The sequence below is a fragment of the Cebus imitator genome, unplaced genomic scaffold (assembly GCF_001604975.1).
Source record: "Cebus imitator isolate Cc_AM_T3 unplaced genomic scaffold, Cebus_imitator-1.0 Scaffold284, whole genome shotgun sequence".
NCBI classification, from domain to species: Eukaryota; Metazoa; Chordata; class Mammalia; order Primates; family Cebidae; genus Cebus; species Cebus imitator.
The window spans coordinates 2,017,571-2,039,501 of record NW_016107599.1 but is presented as its reverse complement, the minus strand read 5'-3'; the positions used below and the strand labels follow the sequence as shown (position 1 = coordinate 2,039,501).

At 46.2% G+C, this 21,931-nt stretch overlaps 1 protein-coding gene across 3 annotated transcripts in view; it reads left to right on the top strand.

The window, feature by feature from the left end:
* The first annotated feature begins 8,636 nt into the window (after positions 1-8,636).
* The window catches only part of TRAPPC9 (trafficking protein particle complex 9), a 715,201-nt gene continuing 701,906 nt past the window's right edge, over positions 8,637-21,931 (top strand). For 2 of the 3 annotated variants that reach the window (XM_017501725.2, XM_017501724.2), the window contains exon 1: positions 8,637-8,772. The gene's annotated coding sequence lies outside the window, so the exon portion shown is untranslated. The remainder of the gene's footprint in view (positions 8,773-21,931) is intronic. The other variant, XM_037728923.1, reaches the window with a different exon arrangement.

The window sequence follows — 21,931 nt, the reverse complement described above, 5'->3', positions numbered from 1 at the left end:
GCTCTGTTGCCAGGCTGGAGTTCAGTGGCTCGATCTCGGCTCACTGCAACCTCTACCTCCCGGGTTCAAGTGATTGCCCTGCCTCAGCCTCCCGAGTAGCTGAGACCACAGGCACGCACCACCTTGCCTGGCTAAATTTTTGTATTTTAGTAGATATGGGGTTTTACCATGTTGGCCAGGATGGTCTCCATCTCCTGACCTTGTGATTCACCTGCCTCCGCCTCCCGAATTGCTGGGATTACAGGCAGGAGCCACCTCACCCAGCCAACTCTGTTGTATTTAGGACACACAAAAGGCATAAGGAGGCCGGGCTCGGTGACTCATGCCTGTAATCCCGGCACTTTGGGAGGCAGGGGCAGGTGAATTACCTGAGGTTAAAAGTTTGAGACCAGCCTTACCAACATGGTGAAAATCCGTCTCTACTAAAAAAAAAAAAAAATACAAAAATTAGCTGGGTGTGGTGGCAGGTGCCTGTAATCCAGCTACTTGGGAGGCTAGGCAGGAGAATCGCTTGAACCACATGGATGGAGGTTGCAGTGAGCTGAGATTGTGCCACTGCACTCCAGTCCGGGCAACAGAGCAAGACTCGGTCTCAAACAAACAAAAAACCACTCACAAAAAAACAAAAGGTATAAAGAATGAGGTAACTTGAATTATAATACGATAACTTGATATGTAATACACAACATATATTTCCAGTTGGGTTACTAGATATTATCTGTATGTAACATATAAAATATATAATACAATATGATGTAATATATAATTACTTGAATTCTTAAGTAACCCAGTTCAAGAATAAGCCACTGCAAATTTAGTTAAATCTCTCTTGTGAATTCCTCCTCAGCTTCAGCCTACTCTGTTTGCCCAGAACTCACTGACCTAAGCTCCACTGACAAGTGACAAAAAATATCCTGCACTGGCCGGGCGCGGTGGCTCAAGCCTGTAATCCCAGCACTTTGGGAGGCCGAGGCGGGTGGATCACGAGGTCAAGAGATCGAGACCATCCTGGTCAACATGGTGAAACCCCGTCTCTACTAAAAATACAAAAAATTAGCTGGGCATGGTGGCACGTGCCTGTAATCCCAGCTACTCAGGAGGCTGAGGCAGGAGAATTGCCTGAACCCAGGAGGTTGCGGTGAGCCGAGATCGCGCCATTGCACTCCAGCCTGGGTAACATGAGTAAAACTCCGTCAAAAAAAAAAAAATCCTGCGTTTCAGAAGCAGTTTGAGGCACTGAAAAGCAAATTCAGCCCAGATGAGGACTTTTGTTTTTCTAGTGTGGCTACCTGGCTTCTTCCGGCACCTGGTGGTCACACATGGAATTGCAGCTTCTCGTATGTAATCCCTGTCAGGATTTTTCTCCTTTTCGAATCCTTTCTTTAAACTTCATTTTGTAATGTAAAACCTGAGTTGCTTAAGTGGGATTTATTATAATTTATTTTTAAAAGCTTTCTGGTTCTAAAAGTAACTGGCCTGCATCGGTGAGAACATTTGTTTAAGCATTAACTGCTCAATGATCACAATTTTTCAATCTTTTGTAATTTCTTGGTGTGTGTGTGTATAATTTTCCCTTATTATTTCAAAAAAATGAACTGCTCACATATACCAGGTACTGAGGTAGATGCTGGCATGAAATAAGAATAATCAGGATGCCTAATTAAAGTAGTGCTTCTGGTTATACCCTGTGAAACAGGAAACTTCATTTATCTACAAAGGAAGGAAACCTGTCAGTAAATACTATTTATTGATCACCTATCATGTATCAGGTGAACATGTTCTTTCTCAAATATGTCACAGAGCATCTGCACTGCTTGAAATGTATTAAATAGTCAATGACAGTCCTTACTTGGCTGTTTTTGGTGATCATTCTCAAGGCATCTTTGGATGTTAAATTCATTGATGAAAGTTTGAGGAAGAACAGGCTACTTTGTTATCTCCAAGTATCACACAAATTACATATTAATTACAAAGAAAAAAACAGGAACTTGACAGCAGAGAAGCTTGGCGCCCCTCACCTTAAGCAAGCAACCCATGTTGCCTTTAGAAACATGGAAGAAACCCACATCATTTGCCTCCTGATATAATGCAAATGATGGTATTATATCATTTGCCATCCCTTCTGTGGTATTTTTGCAAAACACACATAACCTGAACCAAATAATGAGAATGCATCATACAAACTCAAATTGAGGAACATTCTTTGAAGTAGCTAGCCTGTATCCTTCCAGCATATTAAAGTTGTTAACCTAAAAAAGACATCGAGAAAAATGTCTCCTAATATAATTAATGTATTCAGGAGCAAGCAAAAAGGATTCTAATCGGGATGTGCAGCTACGGCAAGCAACAGGTGCACCTGAAGAGGGCAGGGGTAAGTGGGCACTTTTATTTGCCAAAAATGGAAGTTCACATAAGCTGTTTGGAAACAGACTTCTTTGGTTCTTGAGGCTCAAACCTGGAGTGGCATCAATTCATTTTTGGAGATGCTGCTACTAGTCAAGTGTTCTTTTGAGAGCATCTGATTTGAATTGCTGTAGTCCTAAAGAATGCCTAGTGCTAAGCCTGGTCACAGAAATAACAGGGTGGTGCATGGCTGGAGTCCCAGCTACTCTAGAGGCTGAGGCAGAAGGACTGATTGAACCCAGGAATTTGAGTCAGGTCTGGGCAGCCCAGGAAGATTCCTGTCTCTAAATAAACAAATGTGTGCACATGTGCACAACGTAGGTGGAGAAACACATGAGACACGTGAAGTGCATGAAGGAATTTCTTGTGTGGTTATTTAAGAAGGTCCTTGACACATTTCTTATCTCAGACAGGTAAACGTAAGCCCTCCTTTGTGCATTCCTTGCTCAACGTACTTGGGTCTGAGCAGAGTTATCTCATCTTGGTAGCTGCAACTTCCACAAAGGCATGAAAGAAGAAGAACGACCGAGACCCTGTTCTAGATAAAAGGATACTAAAAAAAGATTTGACAACTAATTGCAACAGTATGATTCTGGACAGAGGAACTAGCTATAAAGGACATAATTGGGACACACAGAGAAAGGAAGAATGAGAAAATGAGGCAAAAATGTAAAAATTGGTGATTATGGATAAAGGGTATAATAGTCCTTTTTACAATTCGCGTTTTTTCTGTGAATTTAAAAGTATTATAAAGCGTATGTATACTAATATATAAACATATATGTGTTAACCCCAAAAAGTGTTACCGAAAGTAACAAGCTCTTTGAGAAGACAGAATTGATCTCTTTAAAAATGATTTGTTTCCTTATAAAATCAATGTATGTATGCTTAAAGAAAAAAATGAGGCAATATAGAAAAGCAAAAAGAAAACTCATCAATCTCTGACAGATGTCACAGACCACAGCTGCCTGGGAGGACTGAAGAGTGAAATTTCAGCAGAATGTCAGGTGAGGAGCAGGCTCGTGCTAGGTGGAGAAGATTCTAGACTGAAGGGACAACACAGAAAAGACAAGAAAGCGTGGAAGGGCGTGGCTTGAGGAAAAGGAGGAGTTCTGGGTTTGCCCTCAGGTCGGGAAGCTGGGGCTTGAAGAATGAGCAGGTGAGATGGGTAAGGACTTGCAGGGAGGAGTCACCACTGGGCTGTGTGGGGGGGTGACATCTGAGCCAGTCACAATTCTCTCCACCTGTCACCTTCCACAATGCCAGGCACGCGCCTGGGGTTGAATACATATTTCTGGGCTGAACAACCTGATACACAAAAGGCAGGCCCTAAATTTCCTCCCCGCCCCGTAGCGTGCCCCGCAGCGACACCGCCACAAGCGCACGGCTCTGGTCCCCGCTCTGGGCCTCAGGGTCTCGGGGCCGCGCGCGGGGCGTGGCCAGCGGAGTCGTGACGCACGCGGGACGCAAGCCGAGAGCTCGGTTTCCAGGGCAACAGGCGCTGGGCCTCTGTTTTTCCGCTCCGCTCGTGCGTCACTTCCGGTCGCTCCCCTCTTTTTTTCCAGCCTTGTTTAGGATAGGTTCCGATTGGGATCAGCGTCGGGGTGGGAGTGGTATTGGGAAAGAGCTGTCCAAAATGAACCTTCGGTTCGGCAAGAAGAACCCGGCGTCAGGCAAGTGGAGCTCGGCTTCCGTCCCCTAAGCCAATCGCTTTCCAATCCGTCCCCTAGGCGCCGCGGGAAAATGATGCCTCTGCGCTGCCGGCCCTGGAGCATGCGCATTGCCACTGGAAGCGCATGGGGAAATCCGCTGCTCCTGGATATCCACGCAACCGGAGGGAATCCAGAGGGGCGGGTGATGGGCGTGGCATCAGGGGGCGGGGCGGGCGAGCCACGTTGTTGATTGGCCGGTGAGAGGAGGCCGTGGAGCGGCAGCGGACCCCTGTGGCGAGCTCTGGCGTTTCATTCATTCGTTCATTCAATGAATGAACTGATTCACTCTGTGTTTACTGAGTGTACTCTGTGTCAGAGCTTGTGTAGGCGCTGGGGATTCAGAGCCGAGTCGGACAAAACCCTGTCCTTAAGGAGCCCACGCTTCGGCTGACACCGCGGCGTCCCCGCCTTTCTTCCTTTGCACCTTATCGCCTCTCTTCTCTCAAGGCTGGTGTCCAGGCAGAAGGCGGCGACGCTCAGCCCATCTTACCCCAGGGACTCTCTCCGAGGGTTCCACACCTCTGAAAGCAGCTGTTGAACACGGAAAGGCCTGACGTGGAATCCTGGCTAGCTGCTCAATCACTGAACCCCTTCTTCCACTTTACATTCACCTTTGAAAGCTTGGTGCAGGCGTCCCTAACTTAGGGTGGCTCGACTTAGAATTTTTCGACTTTATGATGGGTTTATCGGGAAGCAACCCATCACAAATCCAGGAGTATCTGTATAGTTATCTTGCAGAGGGCTGTGAGGTTTAAAATGAGCTTTGGTGCTTATCTTAAGGTTGAATCGGAGCTTCCTCCCTCATTAGTGGTGTGACTTTGGCCCATTGAGGGGAGGAGACCTGTGGTTGTTTATAGCTGGCTGAAACAGTCTAGTTATAAGGTGAAGGGGTTTTGTTTGTTTTTGAGACAGAGTCTCGCTCTCTCCCCAAGGCTGGAGTGCAGTGGCATGATCAAGCTCACTACAGCCTCCACTTCCTGAGCTCAAGCAATCTTCTCTCACCTCAGCATCCCAAGTAGCTGGGACTACAGGTGTCTACCACCATGCCGGCTATTTTTAAAATTTTGTGTAGAGATCGGGTCTTACCATGTTACTTGGGCTCATCTCAAGCTCCTGGGATCAAACGATCCTCCCACCTTGGCTTCCCAAAATGCTGGGATTACAGGCATGAGATGCCTCGGCCAGCATGGTCCTAATTTTTGAGACCCCCTGATTGGATTTGTCAGGGAAGCAGATTCTGGCTGAGTTTACTGGAGAATTTTCTGGTAGAGTTTGTTATGAACCGAATGTTCATCTTCCTCCCAAATTTATGTTTAAATTTGTTCCTCAATATGATCGTATATGGATGCGGGGCCTTTGGCAGGTAATCAAGGCATAAGGGCAGAACCCCCATGAATGGGATTTGTGCCCTTCTAAGAAGAGAACAGACAGCTAGTTTGCTCTCTATAAGTCAAGTGAAAATACAAGAAGCCAGCCATCTGCCACTCAGAAGACAACCCTCACCAGACCCTACCCGTGCTGGCCCCCTGATTTCAGTATTGTTTAAGTTTCTAGTAATTTGTTATATCTGCCCAAAGCGACTAAGACAGCCACATCATCAAAGCCTTCTGCCTGTTAGGGCTTTTATAGAAGGGAGAGAGTGTGAGTATAAGGTTGGACCTGATTATTTTAGAGATTCCTTCCAACCTTACATGTCTGTAAACTCCTTGAGGGCAGGCTTTGTGTATTCTTTGAATTGTCACCATTCAGAGGAGATGCTTAGGAAATACTAAAGCTGCTAAAGGAGCACAGCCCCAGGCCCTAGACAGCTCTGGCACTGCTTTGGATGTTCTCATTTGATTGTCCTGTCTGGGCTGTGGCAGGCTTTTACACTCTCTGAGCCTCAGTTTTCTCATTGGTAAAAATGCAGAGTAATCGTCCCCCCTACTCCTTCCCCCACGGATTTGCTGAGACAACAACATAAATTGATAGAAGTGTGCACGTTGTAAATAAGCAATGTTTCCTTTTGCCAGCTTTCAATCTTGCTTTCCAAGTTGCTTGCCTTCTCTACTCACAGCAAGAATAAGAAAAGACCTATGCAAAGAGTACAGTCTGTGGGGTCTGACAGCCCTGGATTTGAATCCCTAAATAGCACCAGCCACTTGAGTGACCCAGCCAAGTAGGGTATCCTTGCTGGACCTCAGCACTAAAAATAGATCCCTTGCCTGGATCTTCTGGGGTAAGCTTGGAGCCTAGTTTCTGCTCTCAGATGTCCATTAGTGGTGGCCTTTTAAATGTATCTTTTCTGTATTCTCTGTTAACCCCATATACTCTTTATTCATTAAAAAAAATAATAAATTTTTGAGACAGGGTCTTGCTCTCTCTCCCAGGCTGGAGTGATCATGGCTTACTGCAGCTTCAACTTGGCTAGACTCAAATGACCCTCTTGCCTCAGTCTCCCGAGTAGCTGTGACTACAGTTTTGTGCCATCCTGCCCAACTAATTTTGGTGGTTTTTTTTCCTCAAGAGATAGAGTTTCCCTATGTCGTCCAGGCTGGTCTTGAACTCCTGGACTCAAGCGATCCCAAAGTGCTGAGATTACAGGCATGAGCTACTGCATACAGCCTCCATGCAGTCAAAACAGCATGGGACAGCCTCACTGGGCAGTTTTTGTGTTGTCTGGGAGACATTCTTCCTCAGCCCCTGGGCACCTCTGTTGAAAATTCCCTGGCTGTCTGGCTTGCTGGAAATCGGCTTTATTTTGCCCTAAAGATGTGTTTTATTTGTAACTCATTCTGACTCTGTAGAAAACAATTCAATAAAAACTAAATTGGTTTTCCACTAGCCCTGAGCAGGGATGAGGGATAATATCTTATTTTATAAAACATATGAATAATAAAACAGCCCTGGTCACATAGCCCTGAGTGGGTAAGTGCCTACTGGCTTAAAGGAAAAGTGCTGGCTCAGGCCATTTTCCCCTTGCTGCTGTATATGCTGAGGGAACCACTCCTGTCCTCTTTTATTTTCTTGAGATGGAGTCTTGCTCTGTTGCTGGGGCCGGAATGCAATGGCACCATTCTCCTGCATGATTCTCCTGCCTCAGCCTCCCGAGTAGCTGGGATTACAGGCACGCACCAACAACACCTGGCTAATTTTTGTATTTTTAGTAGAGACATGGTTTCACCATGTTGGCCGGGCTGTTCTTGAACTCCTGACCTCAGGTGACCTGCCAGCCTTGGCCTCCCAAACTGCTGGGGTTACAGGTGTGAGCCACTGCACCTGACCCTTTTTAGTATTTTTGTTTGTTTGAGAGGGAGTTTTGCTCTTGTTGCCCAGGCTGGAGTGCAATGGCATGATCTTGACTCACTGCAACCTTTGTCTCCCGGGTTCAAGCGACTCTCCTGCCTCAGCCTCCCAAGTAGCTGGGATTACAGGTGCAAGCCAGCACACCCGGCTAATTTTTTGGTAGAGATGGGTTTCATCATGTTGGCCAGGCTGATCTTGAACTCCTAACCTCAAGTGATCCACCCGACTTGGCCTCCCAAAGTGCTGGGATTATAGGTGGAAGCCACAGCGCCCAGCCAGGATTTTTTAACTGAAAAAGAAATACATGCACGTTAAAAGGTTCACACAGAACATTGAACATACATAACAGAGCGACTCTGTTCTGGATCCTCCCTGCGGATGCCGTTGCTAATCCCTCTTGTGTTGGGCATTTGAAGTCTGTAAGTCTCCCTCATCTTCAGCTTTATTTTTGAACCCAGAGGGGTTTAAATCCTTAAATGGCTTCCGCCCGCACTTAGCAAGCATGGCGCCTAGGCCCTGAACTAACGACAGCTGGCCTACCCACTGTAGCCTGTTTGGAACCCTTCATAAAGTGGATGGATTGTTGGGGCCCTGAAAGTCGGGAGTGCAGAGGTGCCAGGTGGGGATCATGTTGGCGCGTCACACCAGGGGCAGCCGGCCCAGGCTTGGGCTCGCACCTCACCTGCCTCCCGGTCCCTGCGATCCTGGGGGCGCTCCCAGGCCGCGCGCGCCACGGTCACCCAACCTGAAAAGGGGGGGCACCCCTGTGGGGGACCCGGGGGGCGCGCAGAGGGGATCTGCAGTGGGCTTCCGCGGGGCCTCCACCCCGGAGCTTCACGGAGGAAGTGAAATTTGAGCTGCGCGCCCTGAGGGACTGGTAAGCGACGTGGACAGGACTGGCGCCTCCTTCCAGCTGCGCCACCCCAGGTGCAGAATCTTTCCTCCCCGTCTCCGCTTTCCTGCTCCGGTCCTTCCTCCCTCCCTCTCTCATCCCTCCTCCCTCCATCTCCCTCCCTTTCCTTCCTCCTCCTCCCTCTTTCTTTCTCCCCTCCTTTTTCTCACCTTCCTCCTCCCTCCCTCCACCTCTTCCCATTCCCTGTCCCCTCCCTCCCAGTCCCAGCTTCTCACCTCCGCTCCTCCTCCCTCTCCGCGCTTCCCTCCCTCCTCCTCCCTAGCTTCCCTCCTGTGTCTCGTAAAACCCGGGGCGGATCGCAGGCCCGGGCTCGCCCTCCGCGCACGCGCAGGAGCAGCGCCGGCTCAGCCGCCAGTAGGAAGCGCCAGTCCCGAGCCGGGGAAGTGGCCGCAGAGGCTGCTCGGTCCCGCTGCCCACCAGGTCGTGGGCTCCCGCTCCGGGCCCGGGGCCACCGGCTGTGTAAGTGTAAAGCGTGGGGGGGGGCTCCCGGTTAGGGAATCCGGGCCGGCTGCGGGGAGGGCTGCGCGGCCGGCGTGGAGTCGGCGCGTCCCGCGGAGGGGCTCGCTCAGCCCTCACCTGTCCGGGCCGAGCCCGCCACACCTGTCAGGGTCCGCTGTCTGACCGTGACCGGGGTTCAGCGTGCGCCTGCTCGAGGCGCCTTCGCCCCTGTTGGCGCCCTGCTTACACCTGTCTAAGGCCGTGTCCACACCCACTGAAGACCCGGCGGACACCTGTCCGGGACCCGGCCCACACCTGCCGCCCAGGCGGGCTCTGCTCTGCGAGCCCGCGGCGGGGTCCCCTTCCCCTGTGCGCGTCGGAGCTGTCTCCGCCTGGCTTCCCCTCCGGGGCCGTCCCCTGCGCCGGAGCCCCAGACCCTGGGCCTGGCTACGCCCCCTGGAGCCTGCGGAGTCTGGGACACGCGGCTGTGGCCTGGGGGCCCGCCCAGCCCACGTCCCCGGCGCTTTCCCCGCCCTGCGATCCCAGGCTTCTCCACTAGCCCTTTCCCTCCTGTCTCCTAGATGCAAAGTGCCTCCGACCTAGCTGGGCGGGGTCAGGCGTTGCTCAGGATAAGCACGCTGTCAACTTCAACTTCTCCCAGGAAAGCCTGGGAGGAGGAGGTCAGTCTGCTGGTCTGGGTCTTCTCCCTGTCAGCCCACCCCAAGTCCCTCCACCCTCACGGACCTTCCCAGCGTGAATGTCTGTTAACCAAAAGTTTTCCAGTGTTAGGATGCGTTGTCTGTCTTCAAATGTTTTTATAGAGAGAGGAAGCGTGGCCCAGTAGGAAGGTATGGGACAGTGACTTCTTTTCCATCCCCCACACCCCCAGTTTAAACTAGTGACTGTCCAGTGTTTCTAAGGTAGCAATAGCTACTTCCTAGTCCAGCCCAGCTTTATTTGTTAACATGAAACAAAGCACGGGGCAGGGATGGGGCATGATCTTGGAGACCCAGGAATATTGCTGTCCTCAAGATCTGGCTAGGTTTTGTTGTGTGTTTGTTCTTTTTTTTTTTTTTTTTTTTTTTTTTTTTTTTTTTTTTTTTTTTTTTTTTTTTTAATTGTGTAGAAGACTAGTAGTGCAGAGGGAGAAATAGTTGTCTGGAAACACGTAAACAATAAATGTTTCAGAAATATAATGTGTCATTAACAGTTTCATTGAGCCATCGACCTGCCATAAAATCCACTGCTTTAAAGTGTACAATTCAGTGATTTTTAGTGTATGTGTAACCATTGGCATTCCAGAATATTTTCATCATCCCAGAAAGAAATTCCATACCCATTAGCAGTCACTCCTCGTTCTCCACTCCCACAGCCCCTGGCGGTCACCAATTTACTTTCTGTATTTATAGATTTGCATATTCAGGGCATTTCATACTAATGGAATCATACAACATGTGGCCTTTTCTATATGGCTTCTTTCACTCACCACAGTGCTTTCAAAATTTACTCCTGTTGTGGCCTACATCAGTACTTTGTTCCTTTTTGTGGCTGAATAATATTCCATTATATGGATTTAACATTTTGTGTACCAGGCAGTTGATGGACATTCATGTTGTTTTCACTCCTTAGCTATTAAGAATAATGCTGTGCCTGTAATCTCAACACTTTGGGAGGCTGAGGCGGGTGGATCACCTGAGATCAGGAGTTTGAGACCAGCCTGGACAATATGGCGAAACCCAGTCTCTAAAAATACAAAAATTAGCCAGGTATTGCTGTAGTCCCAGCTACTCTGGAGGCTGAGGCATGAGAATCGCTTGAACCTGGGAGGTGGAGGTTGAGGTGAACTGAAATCCTGCCACTGCACTCTCCAGCCTGGGCAACAGAGTGAGACTGCATCTCAAAAAAAGAGGAATAATGCTGCTCTGAACATTCCTGTACAAGTTTTTGGCATGCACACATGTTTTCAGATCTCTTGGATTGCTGGTTTTATGGTAACTCTATGGAGAAACTACCAAGTTGAAGATACGTATTTTTGCTGTTTTAATACCTGTATTAGCTTAGTCTCAGATACCAGAACTGGCTCAGTAGCAGGCGTCTTTTTTTTTTTTTCTTAATAGTCTTAGTCTGTCACCCAGGCTGGAGTGCAGTGGTGTGATCTCAGTTCACTGCAACCTCCTCTTCCCCAGGTTCAAGCAATTCCTGTGTCTCAGCCTCCCAAGTAGCTGGAATTACAGGTGTGTGTCACCACACCCAGCTAATTTTTGTATTTTTAATATAGAAAGGGTTTTGCCATGTTGACCAAGCTGGTCTCGAACTCCCGACCTTAGGTGATCCACCTAATTCGGCCTCCCAAAGTGCTGAGATTACTGGTATGAGGTCAGGTGTTGTTTTTTGTTTGTTTTTTGAGACAGAGTCTTGCTCTTGTCCCCCAGGCTGGGGTGCAGTGGCATGATCTCAGCTCACTGAAACCTCCAGGACCTCCTGGGTTCAAGTGATTCTGCTGCCTCAGTCTCCTGAATAGCTGGGATTACAAGCACCTGCCACCACACCCAGCTAATTTTTTTGTATTTTTGAGATGCAGTTCTGCTCTGTTGCCCAGGCTGGAGTGTAATGGTGGGATCTCAGCTCACCGCAACCTCTGCCTTCCAGGTTCAAACTGTTCTCCTGCCTCAGCCTTCTGAGTAGCTGGGATTATAGGCATGTGCTACCATGCCTGGCTAATTTTTGTATTTTTTTTGATAGAGATGGGGTTTCACAATGTTGGCCAGGCTGATCTCAAACTCTTGACCTTAGGTGATTCACCCGCCTTGGCCTCCCAACGTGCTGGGATTACAGGCTTTTGTATTTTTTAGTAGAGATGGTGTTTCACCATGTTGGCCAGGCCTGTCTGGAACTCGTGACCTCAGGTGATCTGCCCTGGGATTACAGGCATGAGTCACCGTGCCTGACCTTTTTTTTTTTAATTGAAGTTTTTGCTGATCTTTGTCATATCATTTTAAAATTTATGTAATTTTTACATTTTAAATTGTATTTATTTTTGAGACAGTATCTCGCTCTGTTGCCCAGACTGGAGAGCAATAGCACCACAGTTGTTGGCCACCACACCCAGCTGATTTTTTTTTTTTGAGATGGGGTCTCCCTATGTTGTCCACACTGGTGTGGAACTCCTGGGCCAAAGTGATGCTCCTGCCTTGGCCTCTGAAAGTGCTGGGATTACAGTCGTGAGCCACCGGACCTGGCCATGACCAATTAAATTTTTAGAGATGGGCTCTTGCTCTGCCACCCAGGCTGGAGTGCAGTGGCATACTCATGGTCTGCACCATGGCGTGGGTGCGGCTGCTCCTGTGTATCTCAGGGCCAAGTTAGAAGTGAAAGGGACCCAGGGGTTCATTTGGTCTAGGGTGACCTAGTTGTTTAGATTTCATAGACTAATAAAATCCAAAAAGCTAAAAAGTGAATAATAGGGTTGTCCATTTTAATTTTTGTCCAGAAAGGATAATTGAAAAACAACCACCATCTATTGTCACCATCATTTTATTAAAAAAGTGAATGTTGACCAGGTACAGTGGCTCATGCCTGTAATCCCAGCACTTTGGGAGGCTGAGGCGGGTGGATCACAAGGTCAGGAGTTCAAGACCAGCCTGGCCAAGATGAGAAAACCCTGTCTCTACTAAAAATACAAAAAAATTAGCCAGGCGTGGTAGCAAGTGCCTGTAATCCTAGCTCCTGGGGAGACTGAGACAGACAATCGCTTAAACCTGGGAGGCGGAGGTTACAGTGAGCTGAGATGGCGCCGCTGCACTCCAGCCTGGGAGACACAGTGACACTCTGTAAAAAAAAAAAAAAAAAAGTGAATGTTTAAACACCCAAAACTGAGGAATTTCATGACTTAGAAAGAAAATGATAAAGATAATAGTTAATATATTTTTTTGTTTATTTATTTCTTATTTATTGATTTTTGAGACGGAGTCTCGCTCTGTTGCCCAGGCTGGAGTGCAGTGGCGCAAACTCAGCTCACTGCAACCTCCGCCTCCAATGTTCAAGAGGTTCTCCTGCCTCAGCCTCCCGAGTGGCTGGGACTACAGGTGTGTGCCACCATGCTTGGCTAATATTTTGTATTTTTAGTAGAGACAAGGTTTCACCGTGTTAGCCAGGATGGTCTCCATCTCCTGACCTTGTGATCCGCCCGCCTCCGCCTCCCAAAGTGCTGGGAATTCAGGCATGAGCCACTGTACTCGGCTGATCTGATGGTTTTATGTGTTTGGTAGTTTCTTCTGTGTGCATTCTCCCTCCTGCCGCCTAGTGAAAAAGGTGCCTTGCTTCCCCTTTGCTTTCCATCATGATTGTAAGCTTCCTGAGGCTTCCCGAGACATGTGGAACTGTGAGTCAATTAAACCTCTTTCCTTTATAAATTACCTCGTCTCGGGCAGTTCTTTATGATAGTGAGAACAGACTAATACAGTGCCCTTGCTTATCCGGCTCTTGAGATTCAGTCATGTTCCCACATTGTAGCTTGGGTCAGTTATTTTTGCTGCTCTATAGTATTCCATTGTGTTAGAAGGACCATGATTCATTTATCATTCTGATGGTGAACATTTGTATTGTCCTAATTTTTGCTTCTGTGAACCTTTTTATGTCACCTGGGGAATATGCACATATTTTTTGGAGAGAGAGAGTCTTTCTCTGTTGCCCAGGCTGGATGATCTCAGCTCACCACAACCTCCACCTCCTGGTTTGAAGTGATTCTCCTGCCTCAGCCTCCCAAGTAGCTGGGATAACAGGCGCATGCCACCAAGCCTAGCTAATTTTTATATATTCAGTAGAGATGGTGTTTCACCATGTTGGGGAGGCTAGTCTCGAACTCCTGACCTGAGGTGATCTGCCCACCTCGGTCTCCCAAAGTGCTGGGATTACAGGCATGAGCCACTGTGTCCGGCCTAACATGCTCACCTTTTTATAATGCCAAATTGATTTCCAAAGTGCATGTACCAATCTATAATCCCACCCATTGTATAGGAGAGTTACCTTTGATCTATGCCTTTGCAAACTTGGTGTTTTTCAGACTTAAACAATTTTTATCGGTACATCTACACTTGTAGTGATATTATTCACAATAGTCAAAAGTAGAAGCAAGTGTTCATCGATGGATGAGTATACAAAATATGGCACATGCATATAATGGAATATTATCAAGTGTTCATCGATGGATGAGTAAACAAAATATGGTACACGCATATAATGAAATATTATTCTACATTAAAGAGGGAGGAAATCCTCAGACGTGCTCAGCATGGATGAACCTGGAAGGCATTCTGCTATGTGAAATAAGCCAGTTACCAAGGAACAGATACTGTGTTGTGTGATTCCACTTAACTTGAGGGCCCTAGAGTAGTCAAATGTGTAGAAACAAAGTAGAATAGTGGTGGCCAGGGACTGCGGCAGGGGGTGAGGAGTTAGGTTCAGAAGGTACAGAGTTTCAGTTTCGTAAGGAAGAGGTTCTGGAGATTGATGGCAATCATACAGCAGTGTGAATGTACTAATGCACCAGAACCGTAAATTTAAAAATGGTGCATTTCGGCCGGGCGTAGTGGCTTATGCCTGTAATCCCAACACTTTGGGAGGCCGAGGTGGGAGGATCACAAGGTCAAGAGATTGAGATCATCCTGGCTTCGATGGTCTCTGCTAAACCCCGTCTGTACAAAAATACAAAAAAAACCAAAAAAAGTAGCCAGGCATGGTGGCACGTGCCTGTATTCTCAGCTACTTGGGAGGTTAAGGCAGGAGAATTGCTTGAACCTGGAAGTCGGAGATGGCAGTGAGCCGAGATTGTGCCGGTGCACTCCAGCCTGGTGACAGAGAGAGACTCTGTCTCAAAAAAAAAGAAGGTACATTTTATGTGTATTTCCATCACAAAAAAAAAAAAATTTTTGTCAGCCTGGTGGGTGTGACATGGTTTATCACTGTAGTTTTATTTTATTTTATTATTTTTATTATTTTATTTTTATTTTTAGTGTACCAAATACTTTATGACGTTTTATGACATGTTGACTCAAAAATTAGTGGCAAGTTTCATGCTAATAGCTTACTTTTTGTATATTTTTTATTGCATTTTATATCACTGTAGTTTTAATTGCGTTTTTCTGCCGTTGAGGTGGGCACAACTTTCTGTAGACATATTGGCTATCTGAGTTTCCTCTTCAGAGATGTCTAGTGGAGTATTTTGCACATACTTCTGTTGGATTACATATCTTTTTCTTACTCATGTCCCAGTATTATTTATTCCTTTTCCTATTGCTCTACAGTGGCAACTCTGCTTTACTTCACATTTCCTTGTATGTGTGGGTCTAGTTCTGGGCTTGGTTACATTCCATTAGTATATTTATTCCTGTGCATATACCATGCTGACTGTAACTTTTGACCTGCTCTTTTTTTCCAGCCTTATTGAGATGTAATTTATGTATCATACAGCTTACTGATTTAAATGTACAATGGTTTCGTTGTTTATTTTTGAGACAGAGTCTTGCTTTATCACCCAGGCTAGAGTACAGTGGTGCGATCTCAGCTCACTGCAACCTCTACCTCCCAGGCTCAAGCGATCCTCTACCTCAGCCTCTTGAGAAGCTGGGACTACAGGCATGTGCCACCAGCATGGCTAATTTTTTTTGGTTTTTATACTTTTTTTGTAGAAATGGGGTTTCATCATGTTGTCCAGACTGGTTTCAAACTCCTGGGCTCAAGTGATTTGCCTGCCTCAGCCTCCCAAAGTGCCAGAATTATAGGCATGAGCCATCATGTCCAGTCAGTTTAGTGGTTTTAGATATGTTCACAGAGCAAGCTGCACAACTATCCCCACAATCAATTTTAGAACATTTGAATCACCATAAAAAGAGACCCTCTGCGCCATTAGCAATTTTACCTGGTTTTGCTGTCTTAGGAGACAAATGCCTTTTCTGGTGGTGGTATTTTAGGAGTTTGTTAGGTTTTTTTTCTTTGAGACAGAGTCTAGCTCTGTCACCTAGGCTGGAGTGCAGTGGTGTGATCTCGGCTCACTGTACCTTCGACCTCCCAGGCTCAAGTGATTCTCCTGCCTCAGCTCCCCCCCCTGCCCCCCCAAGTAGCTGGGACTACAGATATGTGCCCACACCTGGCTAATTTTTGCATTTTTTGTCAAAATGGGGTTTTGTCATGTTGCCCAGGTTGGTCTTGAACTTCTGGGATCAAGCAATCTGCCTAACTCAGCCTCCCAAAATGCTGGGTTTACAGGTATGAGCCACTGTGCTGGCCTCTTAGGTATTCTTGACCATAAATTAGCTTGTTACATTCCATCAAAAATCTGGTAGAAGCCAGGCACGGTGGTGCACACCTGTAATCCCAGCTACTTGGGAGGCTGAGGCAGGAGAATCACTAGAACCCAGGAGGTGGAGGTTGCAGTGAGCCGAGATCATGCCACTGCTGCACCCCAGATTTTATCTCAAAAAAAAAAAAATCTGGTAGAGATTCTAACTGGAATTATTTAGAATCTATATATCAAGTTGGGGAGAAGTAACATCTTATGATGTTAACTCTATTAATGAATATGTTTTTATCTGTGAGGTCACCCAGGTCTCTAGCATGGTGCACGTCATGTCGTTTCATCTCTACGGAGGCTTGCATGTGGAAAGTCCTCACTAAATGTTGGGTGTGTGAATGATGAATATTATGCATCAGTAGTTTCCACTGTAGCCTTTCACAGAAGAGAAAGCTAAACCTCAGTGAAATTATGCGGATTGCATATGGTCGTGTAGCATGATTGCCAGTGCTAGAGCCACGAGCCCGGTTTGGTGGATGTGATGCTTGGCATGAGGGTTCCCTGCTCGCGCACCGCTTGTTGGATAGCAGCACATGTTTTGCTAAGAACCTGTGCCATGCTGCTTTACATTTCATTCACTTGAGCTTGCACGTGGGTGGCTTTGGGCCTGTGTGTCATTTGTGCATATGTTAACAATAGAGATTTGGGAGAACTCCATGCCTGTGTAGTGCCTGCCACAGAATGCTCACAAGCACATTTTTGAATTAGGAAAAACTATACTTAGAAAAATTTTTAAAAAATGAAAAAAATTGATGCCTTTTGAGATTAAAAAAAAAAAACTAAAAGGTTAAATTTCTATTATTTTAAATTCTGAATTTTTACATGTACGCCTAACCATAATGTTGGACAAAAATATATTTAATAACTTGGTAAAATTCCACTGTATGGTATTACATGGAAAGGGCCTTGTATGCCTTTTGTTTCTTTTCTTCTTTTTTAAAAAACTTGTGCTCTGGGACCCTAAATACCATTTTATTCATTTAGTAGTGTCCAGGGCTTGCTCGTTGTGGTGATGAGACGATACTGTTTTTTGATCTTTTTTGAGATGGAGTTTCGCTCTTGTTGTCCAGGCTGGAGTGCAGTGGCGCCATCTCAGCTCACTGCAACCCCTGCCTCCCAGGTTCAAGTGATTCTCCTGCCTCAGCCTCCTGAGTAGCTGGGATTACAGGCATGCGCCACCACGCCTGGCTAATTTTTTTTGTATTTTTAGTAGAGATGGGGTTTTGCCATGTTGGCCAGGCCGATCTCCAACTCCTGACCTCAAGTGATCTGCCCACCTCGGCCTCTCAAAAGTGCTGGGATTACAGGAGTTAGCCACTGTGCCTGGCTGATTATGCTGCTGTTTAGATGAGATAATACTTTTTATTTTAAAGTTATTTTTTTTTATTTTTTTGAGATGGAGTCTCACTCTGTCACCCAGCCTGGAGTGCAGTGGTACAACGTTGGTTCACTGCAACCTTTGCGTCCCAAGTTCAAGCAGTTCTCCTGCCTCAGCCTCCAGAGTAGCTGGGACTGCAGGTGTATGCCATTACTCCTGGCTAATTTTTGTATTTTTTTTTTTTTTTTTGAGACGGAGTTTCGCTCTTGTTGCTCAGGCCTGTTTATTTTTTTTTTTTTAAAGAAAATAGAGACAAGGTCTCAATGTTACCCAGGTTTGTGTTGAACTCTTGGGGCCGAAACAATCCTCCTGCCTGAGCCTCTCCGAGTGCTGAGATTACAGGCATAAGCCATCCCATCCCCGGCCTTCAGTGTTGAATTTTTGAAGTTCTTGATACATTCTGGATACTAGATTCTTATTAGATATACAGTTTGCCAAGTTCTTCCCATTCCTTGTGTCGTTTTTTCACTTTCTTTATGGTGCCTTTTAAAGTACAAAAGTTTTAAATTTTGATGTCCAATTTATCTCCTTTTTCTTTGGTCACTTGTGCTTTATGTGTTATATCTAAGAAACTATTGCCAAATCGAAAGTCACAGAAATTTACATCTATATTTTCTTCTGTGTTTAGGTATCTGATTCATTTTCATGTAACTTTGGTATATGTGTGAGGTAAAGTTTTAATTTCATTTTTGTGCACGTGGCTATCTAGCTGTCTTAGCATATAACTGCTTAATAAATAGCTTGGTTGAAATCTGCTTGAGCAAATGAAAATAAATAATGTGTTTGATGAGTAAGAGCTACTGCTATATTCATTGCAATGCTGAGTTTGGAATTCAGAAATGAAGGGCACTGTAGTGAGTAGAATAATGGCCCCCAAAGAGATATGTTCATGTTCTAGAACCCATGATTGTGATTTAATTTGGAAAAATAGGCCTTTGTAAGTATAACGATTAAGGATCTAGAGGAGATCATCCTGAATTATTCAGTTGGGCCCTAAATCTAATTAAAAGTGCCTTTATAAGGGACACATAGAAGAGAGACAGATGGAGAAAGCCTTCTGAAGACGGAGGCAGAGACTTGGAGTTATGCCACTAGAAGCTAAGGAATACCTGGGACACTAGAAGCTAGAAGAGGCAAGAAAAGATACTTCCCTAGGGCCTTTGAAGGGAGCTTAGACCCTGATTTCAGACTTCTGGCCTCCAGAATGGGGAGAAAACATTTTGATTGTGCTAAGCCATTAGATTTATGGTAGTTTGTTACAGCAGTCCTAGGAAACTAAAACAGACACTTTTGAATGATTATACAAAAGATGAATATGGGCTGGGTATGGTGGCTCATGCCTGTAATCCAAGCACTTTGGAAGGCGGAGGCGGGTGGATCACTTGAGGTCAGAAGTTCAAGGTCCACCTGCCAACATGCTGAAACCCTGTCTCTACTAAAAATACAAAAATTAGATGGGTGTGGTAGTGCATGCCTGTAGTCCCAGCTACTAGGGGGGCTGAGGCAGGAGAATTACTTGAACCCAGGAGGTAGAGGTTGCAGTGAGCTGAAATGGCTCCACTGTACTCCATCCTGGGCAACAGAGTGGGAATAGGTCCCCCCACCACAAGAAAAACAAGCCATTCCTGAAGCTATCGTATGCTTCATCATACCTCAAAAGAAATTCTTTCAGCCAGGCCCAGTGGCTCAGGCCTGTAATCCCAGCACTTTGGGAGGCCAAGGCCAGAGAATCACCTGAGGTCAGGAGTTCGAGATCAGCCTGGCCAACATGGTGAAACTCTGTCTGTATGAAAAATACAAAAGTTAAGGCTGAGCGTGGCTGCTCACGCCTGTAATCCTAGCACTTTGGGAGGCTGAGGCAGGTGGATCACGAGGTCAGGAGTTCGGGACCAGCCTGGCCAAGATGCTGAAACCCTGTCTCTACTAAAAATACAAAAATTAGCTGGGCACGGTGGCATGTGCCTGTACTCCCAGCTACTCAGGAGGCTGAGGCAAAAGAATGGTGTGAACCTGGGAGGTGGAGGTTGCAGTGAGCCGAGATTGTGCCATTATACTCCAGCCTGGGTGACAGAGTGAGACTCCATCTCAAAAAANCTGGTCTCAAACTCCTGACCTCAAGTGATCCTCCCTCCTGGGCCTCCCAAAGTGCTGGGATTACAGGTGTGAGCCACTGTGCCCAGCCGAGATGATACTTTAAAAATAAGGCCCTTTCTTTTTTAAAATTTTTAAAATTTATTTTATTTTTTTGTTTTTTTCTTTTTCCCTTTTTTTTTTGAGATGGAGTCTCGCTCTGTCAGCCAGGCTGGAGTGCAGTGGCACGATCTCAGCTCACTGTAATCTCTGTGTCCCAGGTTCAAGTGATTCTCCTGCCTTAGCCTCCTGAGTAGCTGGAACTATAGGCGTGTGCCACCATGCCTGGCTAATTTTTGTATTTTTAGTAGAGATGGGGTTTCACCATATTGGTCAGGCTGGTCTTGAACTCCTGACCTTGTGATCCTCCTGCTGCGGCCTCCCAATGTGCTGGGATTACAGGTGTGAGCCACTGTGCCCGGCCCATAAGGCCCTTTCTTAATCTCCTCTGGGCTGTACTCTCCTCTGTAGAATGAAGGCTTGGACTAGGTCAGTGTTTCTCAGCTTCTGTTAAACCCATGCCTACTTTTGAGAAACATGAGTTCTCCAATCTCCCCCACTCCGGATTTTGACATGCCTTTCGAAGGGTGTTATGCCTCTTGTTGGAAGATGATGTGATTTTGGTTCCTTCCAAGGTGATTTTTTTTTTTTTTTGAGACAGAGTCTTGCTCTGTTGCCAGGCGCTAGGCTGGAGTGCAGTGGTGAGATCTCGGCTCACTACAACCTCCACCTCCTGGGTTCAAGCAATTCTCCTGCCTCAGCCTCCCGATTAGCTGGGACCACAGGTGCGTGCTACCACACCCAGCTAATTTTTGTATTTTTCTTTTTTGGTAGAGATGGGGCTTCACCATGGTCTTGATCTCTTGACCTTGTGATCCGCCCTCTTCGGCCTCCCAAAGCCAAGGTGATTTTTGTGTGCACAAAAGGCTCTTTAGGGAATTGTTTTGGGGAAAGGGCAGGAGGGAGTGGGGCGTCATCCTTGAGAGTGTGAGCACTGGAGTTGGGGACTTGGGTTGAGTCATACACATGTAATATACTCGTGAACCATTTAGATCCTGGGCAGACACAACACATGTTGGGAGACTACGGTTTCCTTTTTTAAAAATTTAATTTTGTTCATACTCCTCTATGCGTGTGTATTTTTGAAGTCTGTTGAGGATGGGGTTGCGGTGTGTAGTCCATTGTGGGATCTGCATATTCACAAAGGGATGGCACCTCCTCTCCGTGCAGGGTGAGAGTCTTGCCATTAGAATGTCACAGAGGTCTTGTAGCAATGTCATTTTAATCTTAGTGTCTCGCCTGGGAGGGTTACTGCCATGATTTCTGCGGTCAGGCTTTGGTGACCTGAAGGTCATGCAGTTTGGGGCTTCCTATTTAAGAAAAAGAAAACAAAATTAAAAATGCAAAATCAGATAGAGGGCCATGGAAGGGGCTTGAAGCTGAAGCCCCATTAACTCATGGTACAGCTAGCTGCCTCTGGCTATGGGGACCATGGCCAAATGCCCTGAGGAAGTATGAGCTTGCTAATGGGGACAGCAGAGGTGTGTATCCAGACGTTTCCCTATTTGATACAGAGAGCTCATTTAATCTCACTAACCTTTAAAAAAATTAGACTTTTTATATGAGACTATAGTAGGTAGCTCCATGTGCATTGTCAGAAATAATACAGAGAGATCCTATATACCCTTTGCCCAATTTCCCCCAATGGTGCCATCTTACAAAACCACAGTACGTTATCACAACCAGAATGTTGACTCACCAACACTTGGAGCTGTGTGTTACTATCCTCATTTTTATTTACGATTAAACTGGGGTTCAGGGATGTGCACAGCCTTGCTCCAGGTCACCCAGCGTAGAGCTGGGAGTTGAATGTCATCCCTGACTTCCAGGCAGTGGGATTTCCATCATGACCATCTGTGGGCTGGGGCCTGCATTTACTGAATTGTTCATTTGTTTGTTTGTTCACTAATCCCTTCAACAAACATCTATTGAGGATCTCCTATGAGCCAGATTCCTCCATGTGGGTCATCTAATTTAATTTTTTCACAGCTCTGGGAATCAGGTAATAACGTTTTCTTTTTATATTTGACAAAATTGGCTCAGGGAGGTTATGGCAGCTCTCCCGTTTATAGAGGAGTCGTGGTGTATTTGTGTAATCTCTCTTTTTTTAGGCACAATACTAGGCCCTTTACATCCACAACCTTCTTAATCTAGATACAGTTTTATAAAACAAGTTCTTTTTCTTGTAATTCTTTTTTTTTTTTTTTTGAGACAGAGTCTAGCTCTGTCACCTAGGCTGGAGTGCAGTGGTGTGATCTCGGCTC